Source organism: Melospiza georgiana, chromosome 1 (assembly GCF_028018845.1).
Source record: "Melospiza georgiana isolate bMelGeo1 chromosome 1, bMelGeo1.pri, whole genome shotgun sequence".
NCBI classification, from domain to species: domain Eukaryota; kingdom Metazoa; phylum Chordata; class Aves; order Passeriformes; family Passerellidae; genus Melospiza; species Melospiza georgiana.
Window position 1 is genome coordinate 134,838,853 of NC_080430.1, and position 13,264 is coordinate 134,852,116.

Sequence of the window (13,264 nt, forward strand, 5' to 3'; positions counted from 1 at the left end):
AAAGAGGACATGCAGCAGCATAAATAAATGCATTGTAGATATGTGAAATGCATTTTTCTTTTTTCATGTCAGAACACCAGAACTGAACTAAACCCTCTTTTAAGGTTCTTGCTAGGCTTCTAGTAATTTGATTAATTTATCATCAGTACAATCTGTATTTTTGAAAGCATTTTGGTGTTTAGAGTTTCTGTTAAGGCTGTTCTTGAGCAGGCCCAGTGTTTGTGAATGACCACCTGTTAGTCAGAAGCTCTCCTGTGCCTCAGCAGGGAACGTGGCTTTGGCTCTGGATGGGGCCACTGCCAAGCGAGAGTTGATTTTTGACCCTTCCAGTTACACTGCCATTAAATGGCATTTAGAGTGGAAAGGGAATTTGAACAGAGACTTGTCAGTGTTCAAACCACAGGCTTCAGAGAGTGGAAAATAATTGTCAGCCTACACCATGCATTGGGAAATGCTAACTATGAAGAGTGAGAGGTCCTGCCCTCAGATTGATTTTTTTTTCTGTGTGCTAAACTGCAGTGCCTAACTTTGTAAGCTGAGGTACAGGTAAAATGTAGACTAATTTGCCATTTTGACTCATTTCCCCCCCAATCCATAGGCTGTAAGAACCTGATCCTGTGTTAACAGAGCACACTCAGGAAGTGGTGTCAATTCTGATAAATCTGCTTTCCTCTGCCTTAGTGTGAGACATCAGCCAAAAACAGGGTGATTTGCTTCATATTTTGGCATCTTCAGAGAAGTGGTGGCAAATTTAAAATATCTGTCAGAAGGAAAGGAAAGCTGATAAGGTTCAAACCAGGAAATAACATGTTTCTACTTCCACTGCCCTCTCTGAGGTGTACCAAGGAGGATTAGGTCACCCTGACAAGCTGACTGAAGAGCTGAGCAGTAAACTCAGGGTTTGAGTTTGTACCCCTTGCTGCAGCTGCTTTCCTGTAGTTCCCTTGTTTCTCCATCAGTTATTCCAGCTCTCAGACTGTTGATTCATGTGGTGTATGTGCCATGTTTGGAGCTGAATTTCCTCATGTGTATTGGGCACAGCAGTAGGAACAAGCAGCAACCCCTGAATCCCAGGGTTTTCCCTTACAAGTCTTTAGTCTTAGCATGCAAGGTCAGTACCAGTACTGAGCTCGAGAAGAACCAGAGACACTGTCCTCATTGCCCCAAGGCAGAGCCCTTGTCCCTGACGGGCAGCCACTGTCTCAGGCAGAGAGAGGCCCTTTCTGAATGGGTCACCAATGGCAGTGAATTTTGCTGTTCCCCTCCTCCAGCCAAAGAAATGCCCTGTGATGGAAGACAGAGCCAGCTGAGCTCTGATCCTGTTCACTTCCTGCTCTCAGAAGTGTTTCCCCCCACTCCTTCCCATGTCTTCTGTTCACCAGTCTGGTTCACAGGACCTTGCAGTCTGACCCAGCCACCTCCAGATCAGCACATCTGCTCTGGTGGCTGCAACCCACGTAGCAGTGAACAGTTAAGGGTTGGATAGTTAAGGACTTTATTTCTGCACACCCCTTGCTCTGCTGTCCCTATTTTCTGCCTCCCCCAGTCCCCTGCACCGGGAGGCCTGGTTTGGGAGGGAGAGAAGGAGCTGCTGAGGTGAGGGTGGTTGGAAGGAAAGCCAAGGTACTAAGGCTGGTGATTCTGAACCAGGCTGGGCCACGTTGGGCTGCATGAGAGGACATTTGTGTTTTTTTCCTTGCTGTCTCTGCCCTTGCTTTGTCCTGCAGGTCTGAGCACTGTGCTGCCTTTTTTTTCATGATATAAAGGAGTTAACAGTGTTTCCACATCTGCAAAAGCATGTTGAGGCCACCAGAGAAAAGGGCAGTGCTCAAGGTAAGTATTTATTCTAACAGCAGGACACCTATCTTGAGGGTGCTTGAAAAAAAAAAAAAAAGCAGGATAGAGCAGAGGAATGTAAACATGCTGGCTTTGAAGGCTAGGACCATCTTGTTCAGTCTAGATCAAACACCAGCTTCTAGGCATGGGCATGAGCCCAAGAGCACACGAGTGCATGCACAGTTCAGTGAGCACACTGGTGTCCCTGGGCTGCACCAGGCAGACACTAACAGTAGAGGAGGAATTAAGCACCACAGCACACTGACAGAGTTATGTTTCCTTAGAAATCATTAAACCCAAAGGCAAGTTGTTTTATAAAGGAAACACCCTGTGTAAAGTGCAAGAGATGAGAAATGACAGGGAATTGGCTCCTAACCATACTATGAGCTTGGAAAAAGGAGCAGATGTAGACTTGTGCAATTTTCTAGCATGTAATTTGTTTTTACATTATGTACAACTTGAGGTAAAATACACTGAGATCCTGTCCCACAGCTCATGTTAGACAGGCAGCATGGCTGTGTAAAGATGGTTTCTAGGTCTCTCTCCATCCTGTAGAGCTGGCTCCTCTCAGGGGCAGTCAGTGTGTGTGAGAGCAAAGTGTGCTGAGAGCTGGTTTTACCACAGGCCATGGCTGCTCAGAGCCCAACAGCTTCGACAGGGCCCCAGCCAGCCCAGACACAGGGGCTGGGAAGAGCACACACATTCAGGCTGCACCATAAAGGTGTTCTTTTCCCCTGTATTTCCACTGTAATAAGGAAGACATGCTCTGAAGCAGCCTGAGTCTCTCCACTCTCCTCCACTCCCAAGTAGACAACAAGACAAGAAGCCATGCAGCTTCCTGTCCCCCACTCTGTGATGCTGTTGTAGCAGCTTTTGTAGAGCACTTGGAAGAAAACTCTGCTTGAATCTTTTCTTCTTTGTATCTTACAAAGACCAAACGGATGCTTTAAGTCATTTTGTTGTTGTTGTTTTTGTTGGTTTTATTTCTGGATGGGAGAAAACCACAAGAAAGACTGACATTAAAGCTTCTCTGGAGGCTCCTTTTGTGTGCACGTATGTCCATCCTTGCGCTCTGAGGCAGCGCGGGCTGCCCTCAGCACAAAACGTCTGCCACCCATGTGAGCTCCTGCGCTGTGGTTTGCATTGCTGTGCTCTCAACACTCCTCCCAAAGCAGCCCCTTAGGTCCCATGGCCAAGCTCTTTAAACGTTTAAACGGTGTTTAAATATTCTCTGAAATTTTTTCACTTTAAATGTTTTTGGGGGCTTTTTTTAAACTAATGTAAAAAACATTTCTTGAAGCCTGACGTCAGTTGTGGTTGATGGGCTTTGTTTATTCATGCCAGTTAACAGGCTAAGTGGAGGTCTACTGTACTTTTGCAAGCAATCTTAATCCCTTCGACTGAATAGCAAGAAGAAAAAGATGGGTTGACAGAGGCAGTTAGCAGAGATCATACTTACACATGTTTGTTTTCAGTAATTAGTCACAGTGTTAATAGAAACATCCACTTTAAGCAAAGACGGCTGATTTGCACAAACAGTGGGCCATATGCTCTGGTGGGTGTGGAAGGGGGTTGATAAAGCTAAAAAACTTTTCAAGAATTTTTAAATGTGAAAACCTGCTATTATATTTATTCACTTATTTATCCAGTGTAATTATTTTTGTGCCAGTTAGGGCTTGCAATATTTTCCGCTTCAAAACATCAGAATAAAAACAGAGGTCTCCATGTTCACCTTGTCTGTCTGTCTCTCTTCTCTCTCCTCTCCCCCGCCTCATCACACACACACACACACACACACACACACACACACACACACACACACACACACACACACACACAGAACAAGGGAGTTTTTAAGTGGCTGTCTATTGCTCAGGGCTTACATATGGATAGCATATGAAAATGAACTAGGCTGTAGGTGTTTTAACAATGTAATTTAGATATGTTGCCTTTTTTACTTTTCCAATGGTGCCAGATGGGTTTTGCTGCCAGAGTATGAAAGCAACTCCTGCCTTTTACAAAGATTTATTATTTTTTGGTGATATGACAGACTAATACTAGTTCCAAAAGGGTAGATATGCTGAGTTGTTAACATACCCCTTTGATTCCAGTGTATTCTGTTCCTGTCAAGTGTAATGGGGAAACTTCCTATATGTTACAAAATGCTATTCAGCTGCATGTCTCTCCAGTTTTGGATTTGGTTTTGATTTTTTTCCCTAAATAATAAAGCTAATTGTTTTAACTTCAAACAGAAGCCTTTTTTCTCAGACAAAATCATAGCTTCACTTTCATAAGGAGCTCATGATCACTCTAGGTTTTCAAGAGAGGGAACTGTTTGAGTTTGTGTTTTTGCTTTTGCTCACTGTTGTGTTTCTAAGCATGTTTATGATTTACTCAGCATGATGCTTTTGACTTTTCTCGTGTGAAACATCAAATATTTTGCAATACATCCTCCTGCAGTAGGCTCAGAACAGAATCACAAGCTCCAGCTCTGGGATGCATCCCTGAATACCTGTGGGGAGGTGCCAACAGAGACAAGCATCTTCCTCTGAGTGTCCTCTGAGGCTGGTTGTCTGCCAACCATTCCCAGTGGGGCCTGAGCACTTTGAGAAGGTTTGTTCATTTCTAAATCACAGCAGCCAAGTTGCAAAGCAATTCACCACTGAATCTACTGATGCAAAATATGACTCTCAGTTTTATTTACATCAATACTTTACAGTTATGAAACAAGTGCATATCCATTTGAAAATCTTAAAGTGTGACAGAAATGAATTCACCACTTGTATAACAAAAAACCCCAGGCCCACACCATCCAGGCACACACACAAAGATTCTGACAGAAACAGTTCTGGCATGTTGCACACCCACAGCTTCTTAGACTGCCTTTCATTGCCCTCTTTGATCATCCATGTCTTTGCACCATGGTTTGTCCCACAAGCTGTTTAATGTCTCTGTCGTGCAGGCTGCTCTTCACACAGAGGCTGAGTCCACAGCAGGGAAGCAAAGAAGGCAACCACTGGCAATGCCCAGTATTTCAGTGTAAGGCAGGGAAAAACTAATGGGAAAACAAGGTTGTAGAGCTGTAGAAAAAAGAGAATAATCTGCTCTCCATGTCCATGAGCAAAGGCAAAGAAAACAATGAGCTGACGTTGTAGCAATATTTTAAATTGCACACTGGGAAAAATATTTTCCTGGAAAGGGTGTTGAAGCCCCAGTAAGGACTACTGGAAGGGTTTGAAATCCCAGTGAGAAGAGTGTGATTATGGTCAGGCTATACAAAAGTCTGCCTGCCTGACTAGATATGGAATCTGCCTTGGGACTAGGATGCACTGGATGAGTCCCAAAGTCCTGAGGGGAACCTGTTTCCCTGATTACTGCAGCAAACTGTCAGCATTATCCAGCATTGCCCTTCTCATTTGCTCCACACAGGCAATGCCATTTTCAGAAGTGTCTGCTGGATAGACTTAGACTTTAGTTTGTAACCATAGCAGATGAGAGAGCTTTTGCTGACTCCTTTCAGCTGCTTGCACGGTGCTGTTGTCACAGCTGGCTGCTGTTGGCCTGGGTTTGTGTGGCATTTGTGCATCCCTTCATTCCTCTCACAAGCCTCACAGCTGAGGGCTCTGGCTGGACACCACTGGTGGGCGAGGGTGGCCCAATGGAGCCCGGCTTGGCTCTGACACAGCTGCTGCTTGCAGGAAGCCAGCAGCCCCCGGGGCCCAGGTACATCTTTGCCTTTCCTCAGGGGTGGTTTGGCTCTTTGCACCTGGGGCCTCAAAGAGGAGATGTGCTGTGAGCAGAGCTGAGGGCCCTAGACGGGGGGCAGGCTCCAGTCGGAAATGCTGGAGTCAAAGCCGGGCTGCTCTTGGCTCCCCTCCCAAACCAGGGTAAGAGCCTACCAGCAGTTTGACTTTGAGTCACTGTGGTAATTCATGTTTAAAATCATCATTCTTGGCACATGCACCAAAGATTAAAAGAAAACAGGAAAAATTCCTCTCCGAATGACAGATTTACATACCAGGAGGAAAAAAACCCACATAAAAATCTGATTTGAAGAACACAATTATAATATTTTACCCTCATTTCACTAACCATTTTATTGACTGAAAATGGAGCTACCTCAAGACTACAGATCTGAAGTGCTAACAAATTAAAACCATCCCCGAAGGAGAGAGACCACTAATCTGAAGCACGCCTCCCTAAAGAATTTCCGAAGATCTATAAATGCCATATGCTGAATAGACAGTATTTCTTTTAAGGTACAAGTAATTTTTTTTTTCTGAATAACTGACCAAATGCAGTCAAAAAGGGAAGGAAAGAAGACAAAGGACACCACATAAGAAAAATAAAAGTGCTATACCAGCACGAAATACCAGCCAACCTGCATATGGGAACACTTATTTGATCATCTAAATATGCTTATTTTATACAGTGAATATCCAAAAGTGATTTCATTTGCACTGATTCACTTAATGTAAGAAATAAAGTTGGCCCAATATCCATATTCCATAAACAGAGGTAATAAATTAAAGAAGCTGAGGATCTTGCTGCCAAGGCACATTTAAAATATGAGTCAGAAAGAGAGCACAGCTAAGGAGAATTGAAGAAAAACTGAGAGAAATAAAAAGCTGTTGTTTTGTAAATATAATTACTCTTTGAAATGCAGGAAATGGACACAAAGTGAAGATTCTTGCATGACTCTGGCGACCTCAACAGTGTTTCTCCTGATGGTCCAGAGAGGGATGGTGCCTCTCTCCTGATAGAATACCTGTCCCCTAACTCCTGCTCAGGTCTCCCAGGCTCAGGAGATGAAGTTCTACACTGTTGTGGCACGTCTGCAGGGTTGTGACTTGTGCTGGGTGTACGTCCCTTAATATCTTAAAATTACACTCTGCCCTGTAATGAAACACAGGCACTCATGTTATGAAATACATAAATATAAACTGACAACACATATGTGCTTTAATATAAGACAGAGAATATCTAGGATGCTCTCAGTCACCCAGTTCTCACCTTCATTCTGTGAGCAGCCAGTGAGTCCCAGGGAACATCAAGGAAAAGAATCACAGACTCTTCCAGGAGATTCCTCCCCTACATGAACTAGTCGTGTGATAATTTCATATGATGTTAGAACTCTGGCAAAGTCCTCCTGAGATGCCTCAGAGCTGTCCAGATAACATAGATATGTAAAAATATCAAGTATAGTTGGACACAAATGCAGCTCCTTGCAGCTCTCCTCTCTCTATGAATAGCTAAACCAACGCTACGAAACCCCATGCATGAGCTGAAACTCCATGTATGTCCCTCAAAGTGTATTTCAGCCTTGCATCATACCCTGGACAGCCTCAGGTAAGATGAGTTGTCAGATGGCTACCTCTGGTTACACTGACTTGTCTTCGTTTTGGCCATGGGTACTGTGGAAGGCAATAGGGTTTCTTTGCAGCAGTTAACTTCCAATTTTCAGGCATTCAAGACAAAATGTCACTGGCTAGTTAGTTTTGGAAGAGACTTTTGTTTTGACAGCAAAAGCACAAATGTGTTCAGAGGAATGGGTCCTTGCTTGTCTGTTCCAGTAAAAAAGGTTTTCCTTGTGTTCAGGTGGAACCTCCTGTGCATCAGTTTCTGCCCACTGCCTCTTGTCCTATTGCTGGGCACCACTGAGAAGAGCCTGGTCCATTCTCTTGTCACCGTCCCTTCAGAGACTGATGGACATTGGTGAGGTCCCCTCTCAGTCATCTCTTCTTGAGGCTAAAGATTCTTGAGGCTTAAGGCAGTGAGCAAGCTCCTGCACAGCAAACTGGTCTCAAGATGATGCCATGCAAATTTTCAGATGAGCCTGGGAGTTGGTGGGATGAGATGTTGCTGTCCACTGTGCCGTATGAAGCAAAGCAGGAGCTGCCAAGTGTGGCAGGAGCACAGGAATGGGCTGCAGAGAGCTCACAGATGGAGGCAGGCGAGGGGACAGCTGTGAGGCAGGGACGCTGCTCGTGCCTTGAAACCAGGGTACAGCCTCTCTGGGGAATCAAATCATTCTTGGATGACATCCACTTGGAAATCCTTCCTCAGTAGAAGGCAGAGGTTTTCACTCAGCAGACTGCTTGGGAAGGCTTTCATCCCTTTTTTTTCCAGTCATTTTTCCCTCCTTGTACCAAGTGCTAGCCCCCAGCCTGCTTTTCCTGATGCAAGCCATGTGGGCTGGAGAGCTGTTCTACAGTAACCATGTCTTTGTGCACTGCAAGTATTTGTCACTCTTCAGGCCATAAACTTCCCAAGGAATATTCTTTTTCCTGTTAATATGGAAACTGAAAATTATAGGAACTCCTCAGTAAAATGATGGTGTTATCTTATTTCCTGTGTAACATGGATTGACATGTACATATGCTGCTGACATGTCAGAAAAGCAGCTATCTGCTCTCAGGCTTGCTAGAGCCCACTCATAGGACACGGATCCAGACTGAGTGAAGAAAAAGGGTGTTACTGTGAAAAATCCAGGATATGTTTCTCAAAGGCAAGTGAATTCTTTCATTTCAAGATTAAGAAAAAAATCCCCCTGCAAATAACTTAGAGTGGTTAAGAGGAAATATCTAACTGGAGTTCACTAAAGGAAGCTCTAGCATTAAAAATGTCCTTCTAAAAAAGGGAAGGCTTTGTGAATGACAGACACAGTACACAATAAAAATCAATAGGGTTTTCATCTTTCTCTTATACATGCCTCTGAGGATAAGTTATCCCTTTCTTCTCAGTTCATACTGGTATAGCAGCAAATACTGAAACAAGCACACATGACTGTATGCACATACCAACGACTCCATGTTAATTTTCTCTTTCATCTTCATATGTCATCCATAAGGTTTTTTGTCTTATTTGAACTGAAGCCAAAGATATTTTAAAATATCATTTACTGCAAAACAATTGGCCAAACCAAATTTCTGTCCATCCTCATTAAAAAAAAATATAACTAATAATTTCAGAATGCTTTGGTTCTGTTTTAGATATTTACATTTTTAAACTCTTTTAAGAGTATAAATCAGTTGCACTTTTGAAATTGCAATCATCTGAAAATGACAACCCATGTTTTTTTGGAAAGATGTGATGCAGTCTTTTACTGTTCCTGTAGCTTAAACCCATTGTTCAAATGAGACTCAGAAGAAAACCAGCCTTACCCTACAGGTAGATTTAAGGTTTAGTGATCTAATATTCACTATATAAAAATCATAGAAGTAACTACATTTACACAAATGTTTGCTGGACAATTCACTGTAGCTCTATCTTAGGTAGGGCCATTAACTTATATATTGTAAGAAATATCTTTTCTGCCCTGTGGATGCAAGGACGTGCTGGCAAATATCACCCGAGGAGAAGGCAGATAGTTCCAAAATCTCCTGCTGCTCTCGGGCAAGGGAGAATAGACACAAAATCTGGCCTGGAAGCTTTCTTTCCCAGAGATTTTACAGCAGCACCTAAGGTAAAGGGCATTTTCTTGCTTTCTGGCAAAACAAGGCATGCTTTAAGCAGTTTTGAAGCTTTAAGCTACAGAAGAAGTTTTTCCTACTGCTCATATTTGCAGGTGAGAAGGCAGCTGGTACCACTGATGGCATGAGAGGAGAAAGGGAGGAGGCATCAGGTAGGCACTGTGCAAGGGGATGGAGGATACGGTCAGTCCATGGAAATGGGCTGCTCTCACAGCAAGTTCTCATGCTAAACATGTGTCTAAATAGTCCACCAAGTCACAAGAGTTTCAGGCTTGTTTGCTAGGGTGGTTTTTGGCAGCATCATTAGGATTTGCCTTAAACTCATGCAGGTGCTCTTTAAGAAATTCACCTTCAAAATATATAGTTTGAAAACCTCTTAATGTGGATGACATTTTTTACAAAATTTCCCGACAGTATTTTGAAGAACAAAAAGTTGCACAGACTTTCTATAATGGGAGCAGGACAAGTATTTCAACTGCATGGGGTGTGATAAGTCATTTACTCTGGCAAGCAGAATAAATTTTAATGTATGAAGAAAAAAGAGGACATAAAATTCCCTAGAACTGTGATTAAACTGCAAAGATGAACAAAACAACAAAATAAGGGTAGAAAAGGGATAGCTGTATTTGTATACTTCAATTAACTGGTATTGTATAGGTAGAATTAGGCACAACTTCAGCTATATATTGGCTGGTCAAGTTTCTAACAAAGTGCTTCACCCTAAGGAATTTTTGCTACTAAAAGCATTTTGTGCTATTAGGCAAAATTCTGCAGCAGATTCCTTCTAAAAAAGGCCTTGGTGCAAATGAAAGTCTTTCTTTATTGAGGAATCAATGTAACCTAGTAGCAATCCTTGAGGGCAGACCAGTGAAATGAGAAAAAACAAATTATTATTCCTGCTCATGTTTTGTTTTGTTAGATATTTTTTTCAGCTAGTGAAACTTGAGGAAACAGTGTGAAAATTTTTGGTTATTTCTTTCTATTAAAGGATCAGGTCCTGCTTTCCACTGGAGTACACTCAAGTGTATTATAGCAAGATCTCTGTTATCTTCAACAAACTAAAGCTATCAGCATTTACTCCAGCATGAGAACAGATTCTGCCTACAGAGTGAAAGGATATAATTCTGCCCTGAGGCTTAATTTGTCCTTTTTTTAAAGTGACCTAAATAAAGCCTCGATGCCACCAGGAGAACAGCAGGTTTTGAGTAAGGCACAGACACCATTTTCTGTGTGACTGCTTCTCATCTTTGTAATGCATAGCTGCATGTGTGGGATGGCAGCAAGACTAGCAGCTTTGCTGTCACCAAGTCTGAAAACACTCTGCAGTTGAAAGGTCTACTCTTCTGAATGCTCTACATTTCCTAAAATGCATTTTCTTATTGAGAAATTGGTGTGCCTTACATGGGTGTGGGGCAGGGCTAGTGTTCAGCATTTTGGGAGATTTTAGTGAGCAGTTGCATGTAGCAACCTCAGGAGGCAAACCAGGCACACCTTGGTTATAGGGACTGCACAATTTTCACAGAATCACAGTACCATTAGGTTTTAATCATTAGGTTTCAAATGACCCTTTGACCAAGCACCACATTTTCAACTAAACTGTAGTACTAAGTGGCAGATCCAGTTGTTTTTGAGCACCTCCAGGGATGGTGACTCCAGCACCTACCTGGGCAGCTCATTCCAATGCTTAAGAGCCCTTTCCATGAAGAAATTCTTCCTGATGTCCAACCTGAACCTCCCTTGGTGCGGGCTGAAGCCGTGTTCTCTTGTCCTGTCAGCAGTCATCTGGGAGAGGAGACTGATCCCCACCTTGCCAGAATCTCTGTTCAGGTTGTACAGAGCAATAGGGTCTCCCCTGAGCCCCCTTTTATACCCAGGCTAAACAACCTCAGTTCCCTCAGCTGTTTATCGTAGGACACCAGATTTTACTGGGGTTTGCAGGCAATTGTTATTTGACCTGTCTAATGCACAGGGGTGGAGAGCAACACTTGAAAGACCGGTTAAGAAACAGACTGTTCCAGGAGATGCAGGCTAGGGAGTTAAAGGAGGCATAGAATCACAGAATTACATTATGGTTGAGGCTGATCTGGAGGTCACTGGCTCCAACCCCCCTGCTCAAGCAGAGCCACCTAGAGCTGGTTCCCCAGGACTGTGTTCTGACTTATTTGCTCATCTCTTTAACAAATTAAAGCTCTACTGGAGCAGAGTCATATGCCACTGACCTCCAAGCCAGTTCAGAGCCAGCCATGAATGGTGATTTCTTCTTGCATTTAAATGTGATTTATCACAGTCTCTCTCAACCAAAGTGTTTGCCTGAGGAGTCAGAAGACATTATTTTGGAGTTTTGGGTTCTGAGGCCACTAAGAAATTCAGAAAGCTCAAGTTTTTCCTTCAGTGATCTGGCAACTGTGAATACTCCCTGCAAACAGAGGCTATGAGGGGTAAGATGAATAAGGAAGAAGGAATAAGGATTTTGGAGCTCCCACAAGAACAGACTGAGGGCAAACTCTGTCAGCTGGCATGAAAGGAAGACATTCACAGAGTGGAAGAGCAAAATCCTAGGAGAGGTGATCAGCTTGACAACATTTGGGGGAGCTCTTTGTCAGCCTCGCATTCTCTTTCCCCCTGGGTTTATGGGCTTCACTGAGGCTCTCTGAAGATGGCTGAGCTGTGCTTCCTTCATATATATGTGAACATCACTCCTTCCTCCCTTTAGATGCAAGCTTTGAACACTGAAGTCCTTCTCTCTGCTGCCTCTGTCTGCAGGTGTTTCTGTGCTACAGCCTGGAACACGAGAGGAAGCACAAGACAAACCCAGGGCTGAGGTTTCTGGGGAGAGACCAGAATGGCCCTGCTCCTTCTGTGTCACAGGGAGGAGTGGTGATGGAGACCAGCTTCTGACCCTGTCCACCCCCACAGAGTATTTCCATCTCAGCTAAGAATATCACATTAAAGTAAATGGTCCACTTAGCAGTGCTCTTTTCTCTTAGGTCAGGTATTTTCTAAGCACTTTAAAAGATTATTATTTCTGAGAATATTGTTGTTGTTTGGTATGTCTTATGAGGATACTGGAAAGTCTGGTAAACCAGATTTGGGATGATACAAAACACAGGGTCGAGATAAAAATTCTTTACTCTTTTTCTACTTCTGCACCTTGGTTTTTGTTCAGCAGATTCTCCTAGTAGCATTTCTGTAGGTCTGGGAAACCAAGCAGGGTGCAGATCCAACCATGAAGGTCTTCAGTGACACAGGCTGTGCTCAGGTACTGCCAGGTAACCCCTACCTGCTCTGAGTGGCATTTCTGAGCATCTGGCACCTCTGGGTGGGCTAAGGAGACAAGGCAGGTCTGTGTCTTGATCCTTCAATTCCCTCTTGTCAGTGAGAAATCACAGATTTCTGTCCATCAGGGGAGGGGGAGGAAGGCTGCAAGAGCTCAGCCTGCCTCACTCCCTGCCTGGTGCAGCTCACCAGGCTGTAGCTCTGCTCTTTACTCCTTCAGGGTTTTATGCTCCAGCTCTCCTCTCCCATCCGGCTGGTTTTAGCACCTGGGGCTGTCCTGAGGAGTGCCTAAACTTGAACTTCTGAAAACATGGATACACAATGTGACTGAAGAGGCATCCCTAACACTTGTTGGAGAAACTTGAAGTGAAACACAACTTCTCTTTTAGATAAGCTAGGAATTATCCCCAAGCCCACAGTATAATATAGAGGAATGCAAAGAAACGAGGGTAGTAATCAAGCAGCATGTCAAATGGTTCATTCCAAAAGTACAGAGCATTGCCAGGGAGGGAGGCTCCTGAATGATTAGAACCAGAGAAAAACAGGTCTGGAAGGGACTTCAGGAGGTCATGCAGTCACTTCCCTGGCCCCCAGCCAGGTTGGTTATGTGTGTGTTGTTCCTGACAGATGTTAGCCTAAATTGTTGAGACGGCCAGTGTTGGAGACTCCACTTCTTCCCC